The 14,228-nt window shown below is 44.6% G+C and overlaps 1 protein-coding gene and 1 long non-coding RNA gene across 8 annotated transcripts in view; one reads left to right on the forward strand and one right to left on the reverse strand.

Moving 5' to 3' along the window:
* The window catches only part of Dido1 (death inducer-obliterator 1), a 53,997-nt gene that overhangs the window by 31,396 nt on the left and 8,373 nt on the right, over positions 1–14,228 (reverse strand). For 2 of the 7 annotated variants that reach the window (XM_050153085.1, XM_050153082.1), the window contains exons 1-2: positions 11,172–11,445; positions 943–1,068 (exon numbers count right to left, since the gene is read on the reverse strand). The gene's annotated coding sequence lies outside the window, so the exon portion shown is untranslated. Of the gene's footprint in view, positions 1–882; positions 1,069–11,171; positions 11,446–14,228 lie in introns of those variants that run through there. The other 5 variants (XM_050153084.1, XM_050153078.1, XM_050153079.1 and 2 more) reach the window with 3 other exon arrangements.
* Positions 11,621–14,105, forward strand: LOC126508104 (uncharacterized). The gene is made up of 2 exons (XR_007593712.1): positions 11,621–12,485; positions 12,587–14,105. It is a non-coding gene; the product is annotated as an uncharacterized lncRNA (long non-coding RNA).

Consider the following 14,228-nt stretch of genomic DNA (forward strand, 5'->3'; position numbering starts at 1 on the left):
GGCTGGCCTCCTAAGGCAGAGGTGTGCTCCCTTCTTTATCCTTTTGGAGACTGGGTCTCACCACGTAATGACTGGCCTAGAACTCAGAGATCCACCCACCTCTGCCTCCCCATTGCTGGAATTAAAGACATCATCACCAGGCCCACCTAATGTATTCCTTTTAAATACACATAGCTAGGGCCAGAGAGATGCTCAGCAGTTGGAGCTAAACTCGAGTCCCAGTACCCACAGAGAGCTAATAACTTATTCTACTCTCAGCCCCTCTGGCTCTGTGGGTACTGCATACACATGGTGCAGTCACGCACACAGACAAAATAAAATGTCTATACACATAAAAGTAAAACATTTTTAAATGTAGAAAAAAAAACCCTAAATATACACAGCCAAGTAAATATCAAACTATCTAATACAATGGCTTGTTCATTCTAGTTAGAAAATCTCGGGGAGAGAAGTATGGTCTTTCCATTTAGGCAACAAAACATTTTTTACAGTAAGCTCTTCTATTTTACCACTGAGGGACACTCCAGACAAGCTGAAGCAAGACAGCTGCATCCTAATTTCAAGCAACAATGCATCTCTACTCAGAGTGCAGTTTAGAGGCCAGCCTGCCTTCCTAAGTCGTCTTCCTGCTCAGAACCCAAGAGGCAAGGCCACTTTTTCTCTACAAAACTGTTTTTTTTTTTTTCCATTTAACAGAAACTACACAATTAAGGCTTACAACCTGATAACATAGTCAAAATGAAAAAGAAACAGTAAAATTCTTAAAAATGGCCATTCATTGAACACAGCTGTGAAGGGTCTAAAATCTGGTAGTTTAGATTATTAAAAATACATACAAATGCTACATTATACTCTTTTATTTATACAAATAATGCCACTTACCCGTCCCCAAACTGAAAGCTTGGAAATCTTTGGCTGAAAATCCTACATATAACAACGAACCTGGGAACCAGGTCCAGCAGACAGCCAGGCCTCACCACACCTCTGTCAGCCTCAGTCCATCAGTGAGAAGATTCTGGAGCTTCCAACAACCAAAGGGACAATGTGGACTGCTTCCCGGGCAAGCTCCTATAGGAGGGAAAACATATTACAGATCTTAAGCAACAGTGACTAAACCACGCACCAACAACCAAGAAAAAAAGCAAATTCTACCTAACCTATTCTGAGTGACCTACAAAGATATCTGAAGAACAGAGAAGTAGTGATACTGGTATAGGCTGAAAGACGGGGCCATGCAGGCAAGAGTCAAAGGCAAGGTGAGAAGAAGGCTCAGGGTATCAACCGCTTTGGAATTCAATTAAGAACCTATCATGAAGCAGACCCAGCACAGAGAAGAAACATCGAGAGAGAAAAAAAAAAAAAAGTTATGGGCCTGAATAAAAAAAAATTACATGTTTTTCTTTAAAATTTAGTAATGTAGAAGTTAATTTAAAATCTAAGCAATTTAGAGAACTAAATTCATATTTGCTAAAAAAAAAAATCAATGTGATGTGGGCATCTATGTATATTTGGGAGCCAGGCAAGGTGGTACCTATCTATAATCCCAGCACACAGAGGCTGAAGTCTGGAATATACAAGGAGACTGTATATTCCAAAATAAGTAAGTAAACAAATAATCATTTTGATTTTGCCCAGTCTTCCTGGTAAGGTCCTAATGACACTGTTCTCAGGCTCTATCTCAGAAAAGCAAAATACCTTCCATCCTCAGCCCCTAACAAAAACCAGCCCCCTCCTTTCCTCTTTCATACAATCATAATCTAAACACCCTCTCCAGATGTCTTTGTTTCTAGACAGGTCTTTTAAACCATAAGGGCCAAAGCCAGCAATTCTGAGCAGAACCCACCTCTTACCTCCTCTCTCTGCCTGGCTCCAACTGCTTTCCAGCTAACTGTGGTCTCCCTAGTAACTAAAGACAAAGGGCAAACATTCCATGTACCCTTAAAGTGACAATAACCTTTTAGACCTCATGTTCAATCCATGTAGCTACAGGGAGTGTCATTACAGTTTCTGTCACATGGAGAGCTAGCCACAAAAAGTCAACTTCAAGAGTTCAGAAACTACTGGCTGGACCAGGTCACAGGACCTGGGTTGGATTTATAGCACCCCCAAAATTAAACAGACAACAAGAAGCTGAAACTATTTCTTAGGAATGAAAAGCATAAAAAACAAACCAACCAACAAACAAAAACACTTATAGGGATTAGAGGGATGGCTGCTAAGATCATTTGTTGCTTTTGCAGAGGACCCGGGTTTGGTCCCCAGCATCCATAATTCCAGTTCCAGAGTATCCCCAGAAAATCCAACACACTTATCTGACCTACACAGGCAACAGGCACATGTGTGGTGCACTGACATACTTGCAGAAAAAACACGAGTTAATTAATCAAGGAGACTGTAGCTCACTGGTAGGGTGCCCGCAAAGCACGGACTGGATCCACAATATGGGTAAAAAGTACAGGTTAAGATGAAAAAAGAAACGTGTTTCTAAGGATTTAGAATAATCCTGAATACTAAGAAGTAAACATGCAGTGATTTCTGCTAAGAGATAGAGGTCATTTGTAATAAATTGTGGAAATCTATATTTCCAAGATTTTTCATAACTCTGACAATGCAGAAAACTATTGAAAATTCAGTTTGTGAATAAATGCACATAAATGTATCAAGATAAAAGTACAAACAAAATGAAACATTCATAAGCTATAAGTAAAAAAGTTATTACATGACAACAGGCATGTAAATCTCAGTACTGAGGCGATAGGGAGAACAGAAGAATGGCTAGTTCGCGGCCAACCTCAGTTATATAAGACCATTTTATAAAACTAGGTAAGAGCTGGGCTGTAGCACAGTAGTGAACTCTTGAAGTCCAGCTTCAATAAAGAATAAGTAAAAAATTATATTACATTTCTATCCCAAATTAGTATATAATTCCACACATATATAGCACAGTCCATATAAAAAGTAGTCATGAAATTGTAATCACATTAACAATTCCTCCCCAAAGAAGAAAAAGTGGCCATTTTCTGAGTGTGCTAAAGTTACAATTAACTTTGCACATTTCTAAGTGTGTGCATGATCTGTCAGTCTCTGAACAGGGTCTGATTTTAGGCCAAAATGCCCTGGAGCCTGTGGAAGTCCTACTGACTTTAGTCTCCTCCTGAATGCTAGAACTAAAGGTGTGCAACACTAAACCAGATCCTATAAAGGGCACCCCCCTCCTCAGTTAAAACCCACTGTTTCCTATTAGCCAGAAGTACAGATTATACAGTGAAATTACAGTATTAAAATATTATGTAGGGGGCTGGGGAGATGACTCAATGGGACTCAAGTTCAAATCCCCAGCACCCACATATGAAGCTTATATAGCTCCATGCACTACACTGATAACTACATTAGAAAAGTGCTCAGAAAGGCAGATCCTGAACACTTGAAGGCCACCATCAGTCCAGCTAAAATGCCAAGCTTCCAGTTCAGTGAGACCCTGTCTGAACAAGTAATGTAGAAAGCAACAGATTAAGAGACAGAATGCCAAGTACACAGACATGCACACTCACATGTACACACCATATACATACAACACACACACACACAACTAAGCCAGTAAGGTGTGATGGCATCCACTTGTAATCTCAGTACTCAGGGAGCAGACAGGAGGACTGTAGCAAATTCAAGACACGGGCTATACTAGTGTCCTAAAAAGAGCTACCATCTCTCAGCAGTGCTGTAAAGGACAGAGAGTCTCCAGAGATTCAATGCCAAGTACATGCTGAAGAGTGAGAAACAGGTTATATGGCTGACCAGCATTCTTAGGTGGTAGGTTTCAAAGCTTTTGGTCTCAGCGAAGTATACACTGAAGACTCCAATATTTTTTTTAATGTGGAACACAATACTTAATATCACTCTTAGTTATTTCCAAAACCATACAAGTATTAAGAATGGTAATTCTCTGGTTTAACAAAAGCTAACAGGATTTCCAAACATGCATCTATCATGTATGGTTTTGTGTGAACTCTATGAAGAAAGCCCATGCCTTACAGAGGCATGTCATTCATTTCACATAGTTGTGGATATTCTTTGAAACTGCATCAAATCAACAGCAGCAGTTTCAAAAGTCAGCAGCGCTGTGGACTGTAACCCAATCAAGGTCTCTTTCTTGCATTAATCCACTGTCTTGTCTGGCATTATGTGAGTCTTTTACCCAAATTGCATCTTCTGACCCATTAGAAAACACTGGAGCACAGAAGACAGGCAGAGTTGAAGACAGGTACCTGTTAATTACTGGAAATCTGTCAAGCTCACGCTGACAGATACCAGTTTCCAAAATTCTAATTTTCTCTTGGAAGTGCAAATTTTATGTTTTGCAAGAAATCCTCAGTTGCTTTTCTTGAGACTTACATCATTTGTATTGGAGAACTGACAGCTGCAGTGCCTTATCATCCAAGGAGACATTCTACAGGAATTACAAGTATCAGCTCCTCACAGGAAAGTGATATAGTGTGCACCTGAGGACTAGGCCTAATATAAGCGGCATGTAGATGTACATTTTGTTTGAGGATATTAAAATGTTTTAAATTACACTTATTTTCTCTGTATGCACATACACATGTCAGAGGACACCTGGCAGAGTCCTTATCTCCTTTCTCCATACAGGTCTCAAGATCAAACTCGGGCTAATTAGGCTTGGCAGCAAACACTCTTACCCACTGAGCGAGCCATCTTCCTTGGCTTCAAAGATATTCTAAAGGGAAATGTGTATTTTACAAACCCAGTCCACAGGGGGAGCACAGGGCCCTTTATGCATGAGTGCACAAATCAGCTGTCAGGAAAACTCAGCATGTGTCTCTATTATTTCAGAAAGTTTTGACCACGCAAACGCAAGTCCAAGGCAGGTTTCAGGCATCCCACAGAAGCCCACGGAGCAGAAAAAGAACTTTAGCTCTGTGCCATTTCTACTAATTAAGATCATGCTGGACAGTGCAAGGCAGTGAGAAGCAGCATCTACAATGCATCACCTTTCATCCTATGTGCCCCACAACAACCTCTAAAATCCCTTCCCATTTCCTGACTCAGCAAAACATCATTACCACTGCAAAGGAGAAATTAAGCAAGACCTACTCTCCCAAAATGTTAAATATCACTTTTAAAAATTTTAGAAGATTCGATTATCACTATTCGAACAGCTGTGCACTTAAAGCTATCTACAGTCACAGACACAAAACCTAATTCTTAGCTCTCAGCAGGAAGCACTTTAAAGTGTGACAGACGGTCACATGAAGCTCCTACACACATGCCACTGCAATTCTAGAAAAACAGTCATGACAATACCCAAGTGTACATGCACGTTCTGCCCGACTGAAACACAAAATGTTTGCAAACTTCAGTTTTTCTTGAAATGATATTCAAAACTATTTTATTTTAGACAGGCTCTCATGTAGTCTAGACTGATCTCCAACTCCCTATGCAGCTAAGGATGACCCTGACTCTACCTCCTGAGTACTGTTAGGATTGCTGAGAAGACTCGGGCAATGCTGGGGGGTGCTGGGGCTGAGCACTCTGCAGAACACCAGCAAGAGTCGAGTTGTGAAGCAATTCTAACTTGTTAGGAATTAGATGGTTTGGCTCTAAGAATTTGTTAATGCTAACAGGTCAGGACAGTTTATCATTACTGATATTTTCTATTTTTAATGATTTTTTATCTGGGCAATCTCTTGTTAAGTAAATGGGGCTTTAGAAGGTGCTAACCCAGTTTATGAAAAAAAAAATAAAGATTATCCAAGAAAAGGCTCTTTTTAAACTCAGTTTTAATCCCATAAAGCAAATTAATAATTAGAATGTGCCTAGAAAATTCAGCTTGTTCAGAAAAGGGAAAACTTCCTCTCCTCTTGGCCTCAGTGGGAGCAGCTTGCTGTCCATAGATTCTTACCCAGCAGGCTGCAGGGTCTGGTTCTTGTTATTGAGCTCCAAGGTTGCAAGCTGCAAAAAATTTTCTAGCACACATGTTGATGCTGGGGCCCATGAAGAAGCCCAGGTTTTATTTCTCTCAGTATCTATTACTCAACAATACAAATGATATTTACCAAATTACATGTTATTAAATTATTCTGGTTAGGTGAAAGAAAACTATGAGGAAATCATTAGAAAAAGCTGGGAATTGGTGGCACATACCTTTAATCCCAGCACTTGGGAGGCAGAGGCAGATGGATCTCTGAGTTCGAAGCCAACCTGGTCTAGAGTTCATCAGGACAGTCAAGGCTACACACAGAAACCACGTCTCAAAACAACAAACAAACAAAAAAAAAAATCCTTCACAGCTATTACTGCTTTATAAAAACGCGGAGACAAACAGCAACACTTGTCAAGAGAAAAGCAACTTTGAGAATTGTTGAAACTAATCCTCCAGTGTATTCTACATTCACCCCTTCCAATATCTAGTTTTAAAAAAATTACACACACACACACACTTTTAAGTTTGGTAGAAATTCAGGGAGGAAATTTCAACTCTTCTAGTGGTGGCTAGGAACAAGAAACTGTGGCAGTTCTGCCTTGGTTGGAGCAGGACGCCATGTTTCTTAAAACAACTACATAGAGGGTGGGCTCCCCTCCTACCTCTTTCCATTCCCAGAGACAGTGGGACTCTTTATAGGTAACTGTTGCTCTTATGGTCACCACCACGTGTCGTTTCTTGGGCTCATCAGGAAACCTAGCAGCATCCACACTGCACTCCGAGGCTGACTACCCGCTTGGAGGCCCTCTTTTAGTGTTTCCAGGACAATCCTACAACCTGGAGCTGGTAATACTCCCTTCCAAAGCCCCAGATGAAGGTTAGTTTTACCATCTTATGTCCCACTGCCTACAATGAAAGCATATTACATTCTGTGGTAAATGCAAAGGGCTGGTCAGACACAACCCAGGTTTCCTTTCCCATGCTGACACCTTCAGCTGAATGTGGTGCTGTCCTAAGTGTCGTAGCAATGGCAGTTCCTAACTCACATCTCTTTGGAGAAGCATGAACTGAACGAAAGCACAAGAAAATCATTTGTTTCACACCTTCCCCCAAAGAGAAGAACCTAGTTGAGACAATAAAAATAGTTCAAATTGTCTAACAGTATAAAGGTGATCTGTTTTTCTAGGTGTTTAGAGTCAACTATTCTTTGAACTCATTTCAATAACAAGAGCACCCTTTTTGAGAGAGCTTCTCTGTGTAGCCCTGGCTGTCCTAGAACTTGCTCTATAATCCAGGCTGTCCTCGAAGTCACAGAGATCCGCCTGCCTTTGCCTCCAGAATGCTGTGCCGCCTCATCTGGCAATAAGGAGGCATAGGCAGGCTAGCCTGGTCTACACAGGGATTAACAGAACAGCCAGAGCCACATAGCAGACTCTTGGAAAACTGAAACAAAACAAAAAACCAAAATGAACACTTTTAATTGTTATGAACAGTAATGGTCACAATGGCTAGTTGGACCCCCAGATCCAAGCTATCTGCACAGCAGTAAGGTATCATATGCCCTCTTTATTGTCACTGAGAACTAATTCACACTTTTTCAGAAGCTCAGTGATGTGCCACTTGAAGTAGAAACAGATGGAAGAAACCAGTCGCTGTGAGATAAACAATTTACAAAAAGCATAATCTTTACTTTTCTCATGAAGTGGTCTTAGACTCAGAAATCAGTTCCACGATATATTTATTAGCATAAAGGCAGGTGAGTTTAAGGATTTTAAAATGACTAAAATGTTTAAATGTATCAGTTGTAAAATCAAACAATCAGGATCAACAAAGCCTAAATCAAAAGTTCTTTAGTGTAAAGACCCTGGAGTCTGGGCTGAGCACAGAGCCCCCACACTGGCTGCTACCCATAGAAAGCACCCTTTCTATCTAGCCAGGATTCACAAGGACAGTAACTACATCCAATCTGATTCCACCTCTTTCCCTCCTCGCTGAGGTTCTGTTATTATGCTGAGGAGGCGGTAAGGCTTGGGAAACTCCTGCTGGAATCTTCCTTTCCTCCTGAGACTAGGGGGAAACAATGCATGGGGTTTTCTTCCCTTTGGTTTTATGGGGGGGGGGGGAAGGATATTGAAGTCTGGCACTGATAAAGCAGAGTTTCCTGTATTGTCTTGTGCAGATCCATGCACAGCTGAACTCCATTCAAGCCAGTTAAGAGCAACAGCCAGTACTCACTCAACATTAGCACAAGTAAAAACAGATAAAAAGAAGGCTCTACCAATTCAAAGATACATGACTTTCTTAAGTTACAATCTAACAAATCCTGACAGTCCCTGGCTATCAGGCTTCTCAGGGGATAGCTCTCTAGATATAGGCTCCCAATTCCTGCTCCTATCCCAATAGCCAGTACTTTTTATCCTCAACAGTTAGAGAATGATTCCCTTGTAAGACATTTGGGGGTTAGGGTTAGCTAAGTGTGGGTGGGGTAGAGGCTCAGGAATAACCAAGTGTGAAAAGGAACTTGGCTGCAAATTGTGGACTTTGCACTGGGCTGTTACCACCTCCTTCCTGAAGTGGGGTCAACACAGATCTCAAGTTTCCTAAAATCCTTTCTGAAGTCCTACCAGGTCAGCACCCCACTTGGCAAATGTGCAAGAGATGGTCAACGTCACCTACCAAATGACAAGTGTCCACGTTTCCTGAAGGATGTAGGGAGGTATTTAGCCAAGAGCACCAAAGCAGTATTATCATGCCTATGCTCATGCTGGGAGTCTGCCTCCATTTAACTCAGTAAACTAATGTAAGAGTACACACAGCCCTGTGGTCACAAGAGGTAACTAATTTGAAATTTCAAGACATGGAAAGTGCCACTGAGCGGGTCTCCACAGCACTGGGGAAGAGCACCAGCAAACAGCCGCACTTCTGAACACACAAACAGCTTTAACATAAGCTACTCGCAGTGTTTCCACTTTTTCTGTACTGTTTTACGATTTTTCTATATAAATATTATCCTTAAAATTTTTATGAGGCCGGAGAGATGAATGATTGCTGAATGCTGTTCCAGAGAACCAGTGTTTGATAACCAGCACCCACATAACAACTTATAACCACCTGTAACTCCAGTTCCAGGGCATTAGTTACCCTTTTCTTGACATCTGAGGGCACCAGGGACAGGTGGCACAGAGACACACATTCAGACAAAACACCCATGCATAAAACAAATTATTCTGAAAATTACTTATTTTTGTTTTAAATTTTGTATATGTGCATTTGTATGGGCACAAGTGCAGGTGCCCATGGAGGCCAGATGTGTCAGATCCCTGAAGCTGGCGTTATATGCTGCTGCGAGCTGCCTGGCATGGGTACTGGGAAATGAACTCTGTAAAGCACACATGCTCCTAACACCTGAGCCATCTCTCTAGCCCACTCTGAAGTATTACACCTCCTAACCCATGCACAATAAAGCCACCTTCATTTTGGAAGAAACTGGCGTACCCTTCATGGTATATTGTATTACATACCACTTCAGTTTTATTAGCACATGAAAAACATACCCCTAGCACTCTGACCCACAGAAAGAAGTATACGCCCTACAAACAGTGCAGAATTATCAACTCCTAGGGATAGATTGTATAGAAACAAGCGCAGAATCATTCTTCTAAGAGGGCATAGGATTTCCTGGAACTGGGGTTACAGGTAGTTGTGAGTCCTCCAGATGACACAGATGCTTGGGAACCCAGCTCTGGCCCCCTAGAAGAGAAACAGGAGCTCCTAATAGTTGACCCACCTCTCCAGCCTCAACTGCCTACTCACCTCCCCTATCAACTTCTCGAAATGACTGCTCAGAAAATAAACTAAAGTCTGGTCAATAAGGTCTGTCTCACAGGTGAGCTTGCACACTCAGATCAAAAAAGGACAACTTAGACTTTGGGCTTTGACCTCTTTCCTAAGAGCACTGTATCACTGTCTGTTAATCATATAACCTTCGTAACTGAACCAACACACATCATTTGATACAATCATAGAAACTAATGGGCTTTTGTCTACATAGGACCCAGTCATCTAATTAAGATTCAAAAGAGACTCTGTTTCGGGACAATTTATTAATTGAGACTTGAGCATGAGAAACTGATCCTAAGACATGGGACACTGTGCAGGGATCTAAGAGCAAGGTGAAACAGGCTGGTTTACATATGGACATCTGACATTGTCGTACAGGTGTATAACACGGTAAGACAAGTCCTGCTGACAGATGTGTAAAGCCTGGCACAGCACCTACACACTGAGAAGTCATTCCTTGAGCTGCTCACCACTGACTGAGGAATTAAGACTCTAGCCTATTAAGGCAGTACCTTCCAGAGGCCCAGAGAGCTTTAATGGCAATAGAAAACTCCGGCGAATGAACTGCCTCACAGGAAGACATGCCACCTCACCTTCAAGACCGACCTGGGCCTCCCTCAGCCCCCTAGCACAAAGTCTCAGCAAGCCATTGTGATGCTACTCACGCCCTGAATGCCAGGAGGAAAGTGCTGGTCATGGGTGCTGGCAGGGGCAATCAGTTGCACAACCTTTTTTGTGTGCTGTTTCTCTTCTGTACACAACTGAGTTTGCCTGACAGAATCTCCAGCTGATATAATAAGAAACCTTTTTGTGGAAAATTAAACATACACTCCCAATCAAAACCAGGGTCTTTTACTCAGTCACTTAAGATCCATCTACATTAACACGCACCTGGCCACCAATATCGGTACGAGGTAATGCGGGGGGGGGGGGGCAACGCCCAGGCGCTAAGTCACACACGAGACCGGGACTAAATCTTCCTCAAAGCACCCCTCACCGGCCCGCACACCCGCGGACGCGCGTCCAGGCCCAGTTCCGTCCCCGTCTCACACAGTGCTCGACCATAGTGCCGAGGACCTGCGGCCGCGGGCGGGCGGGCCCGCAACTCCGACTCGCACTCATGGGCTCCACAGCCTCCGAGGCCCGGACCGGTCTGGACCACACAATTCAACCAGACGCAGACCGCCCGGCCGGCCTCGCGCGCTCCTCTGCGACTCCTCTGTCAGGGGCCGGAAAGGGCCCCGCGGGCCGCGACGCCATTTTCTCGGCGCGGTAATGCCGCTCGCAGGAATTGGGCTGCGGGCAAGAGGCCGCTCCGACTAGTCCCGATTCCAAGTGCCGTCCGGGTTCACACGGCTCCCACCCTCCTTCGTTGCACAGAGCCACTTACCGCGGCCGCCGGGGTCCCGCAGCCATTTCCAGAGCAGCCGCGGAACTAGAGCGGAGGAGGCCAGCGAGACTGCCGGCCTAGAGCGGCAAGCCGCACAGCAAGCGGAAGAAATCAACCGGCCACCGAGACGCCGCGAGGATAGAGTGCCTATGCCGTCCTGACCGCACGCATGCGCCACTGCTGCTACCCAGGTTCCCGGGAGCGCCCGCCTGGTCCTGTGTCCTAGACACGCTAGACATTTTCCCGCGTCTCGAACCAAGGGGCTAAACTGGGATCCAAAGCCACCGAGAGATTCCTCGGGCTATCCTGAGGCAGTACTCGCCGAGCATTTCAAAAGCTGTAAAAGCTCACTGCGCCAGCGGGGATGGGTGCTTGGGGTGAACCTGCGTCCGATTCCGTTGGGGGCGGAGCCAGGAAGAAAAGACCCCAAAGTCCTTCCGCAGGGGCACGGCTCACTTGGCCTCTGGCAGGGTGTGTGCAGGGCAGGGAGCGGCGTCCGCCCAGCAGGAATTCCCTAGGACTTGACCCGCTTCACTTCTGTACTAGAAGCACCACTGCCCCGTGACCGTTCCTTCCTGGAATTAGTTCTCAATGCCTGGGTGTACGTGAATACGAGGGTCGGACCCCCAGCCCAACATTACGTATTTTCCCCTAGTGCTAACTAGAGTGACATTCCTTCACTGTACCCGAAATACTTCAGGAAAGCGGAGGTAGGTCGTTATTCCCTCGCAGGACCATGAACACTAGCCGCTCGTCCTGAGAGCAGTGAACACCAGGGTCTATACAGCTAGTTTTAAATTTACGTTTGCACACAGGCACGTCGCTTGGAAGTCAGAGTCTTCTGCCCTCTCGAAGAACCAAGATGTGTCCTTGTCTAGTAAAGCCTCACCCACACTGCGGAGCGCTCCAATGCCCCATCCAGAAGCCCAGGACTTAAGTAGGTTTGTTTTCTAACAGTTTCAAGGTTACATGCTAACTCCTGGGAATTCCAGTGAAGTAGGAAGCTGGGATCCTTCAAGACCACTTTTCTGACTCTTGTCAAAGAGTCTACTCTGGTTTCTCAACTCTGCCCTTGAGTTGAAGGAGGCTTCTACCCTCAGACACGACACAGAACCAGACAGGGTTGAATCCAGTGTGAGCCTGTGCAAGCGGCAGAATGGGGGCACTCACATCACAGGCCACAGCAAAGGCCCAGATATCACAGAACAGGAGAGAAGCAGGAACTCAGCCCCAGTGGACCACCCTGCAGTGTGCTCGGGGAGCTGTGCCGGAGTGACCATCTACACTATCAGCTCACTGTTCCTGTCATTTCCAGTAAGTCCTTGGTGAAAAACATCTGTAGTTTGAGTGTTTTTTTTTTTAATATTTATTTACTTATTATGTATACAATATTCTGTTTGTGTGTATGCCTGCAGGCCAGAAGAGGGCACCAGACCTCATTATGTGGTTGCTGGGAATTGAACGCAGGACCTTTGGAAGAGCAGGCAACGCTCTTAACCACTGAGCCATCTCTCCAGCCCTAGTTTGAGTGTTTTTAAGTTGGATTCTACTAACCAAATAATCATTCCTATTTTTTTTTTTTTTTGGTTTTTCGAGACAGGGTTTCTCTGTGGCTTTGGAGCCTGTCCTGGCACTAGCTCTGTAGACCAGGCTGGTCTCGAACTCACAGAGATCCGCCTGCCTCTGCCTCTCGAGTGCTGGGATTAAAGGCGTGCGCCACCATCACCCGGCATTCATTCCTATTTTTTAAAAGTAAAAACCAGAAGACAGAAGAACAGTCACCAGTTAAGATCTTGTTCCAATCACGAGCACCCACATAACAAGATGGCATCCTGGCAAATGTCTGTAACCCTGGCTCCAAGACGGGAGGATCCTACCGCTTTCTGGCTTCTAGCCTAAGAGGACACACCACCCACCATGCTTATGTGCGTACACAGACGAATTTAATTAAAAAGGAAAGGAAAGGAATAGCAGGCCTGGCAAGATAGCTCAACAAGACCCAAGTTTGATTCCCAGAATCCATGTAGCAAAAAGAGAGATCCCACTCCGAGTTGTCCTCTGATAACATCCACACAGACACCTTGGCAACACATACAATAGAGTGCAATACAAAAGTTAAATCCTATGGACAGTGCCACTTAAAATTCTGCTCTGAAACCCCCAATCCAAAATTTCAAGACCCTGGAGATTTGCAGCAAACATTGGAAACTTGGTAGGTAGGACCACTTTCCAACTCAGCCCATGCCTGGGACGGAGAAGGCAGAAAGATGGCAGTTTCAGGACTGCCCAGACTACTCACCCAGCAAGATCTTATCTCATAACAATATGAGATCCAGACTTAAGGAGTCTGGGCCCAAAGCACTGCTGGCCTTCCAAGTAGGCAAGAATAAACCATCCCAAGGGTGTATGGACCCTGAGACAAATCAGGGTTTGAAAGGAGGGAAGGGGGGGGGGGGATAAGGCAAACCAGGCTGGCTTGACTTGCTTCCTCTTGTCCCCTGCGCCCTAACCTACCCTCAGATAGGGTTTGTTTATGCTCCCTTTGGAGAGTCCCTGCCTACACTGCTGACAGGTCATGCACAAGGGTGGTGGTGCTGTGCACCTGCACTTGGCCAGCTACACCTGTGGCACACTCTCATCCACAGAAACTAACAAGTGTACAGACTGATTTATGACACAACTCCTGTTCTACAGAGACAGAACGCAGACTCCCAGAAGAGAAACCTGGCATAGCCCTCCCTCCTCAGGGTGATAACATTCATAGACCCTCAAGTCCTTTATATCAATTATTTCCTTAGAACCTGCACACACAAGTCTCTGAATGACTTACACCAGATACGATGCAAATACTACATAAATGGTATGCTGTACTGTCTAGGGACCAAGGACAAGAAACGAGTCGGTACTTGTTCAGTGCAGCTGCACCCCCCCCCCCAGCGCCACACACAATCTGTCTATGTAGCCAACCATCCTAAAACTTAAGCTCCTCTGCTTCAGCCTCCAAACTGTTAACATCACAAGCTTGTGCCACCAAGCCTGGCTCCAGAGCACTACTGA

This window comes from Alexandromys fortis, unplaced genomic scaffold (genome assembly GCF_014885135.2).
Source record: "Alexandromys fortis isolate MF-2015 unplaced genomic scaffold, M_Fortis_MF-2015_v1.1 scaffold_81, whole genome shotgun sequence".
In the NCBI taxonomy this organism is placed as follows: domain Eukaryota; kingdom Metazoa; phylum Chordata; class Mammalia; order Rodentia; family Cricetidae; genus Alexandromys; species Alexandromys fortis.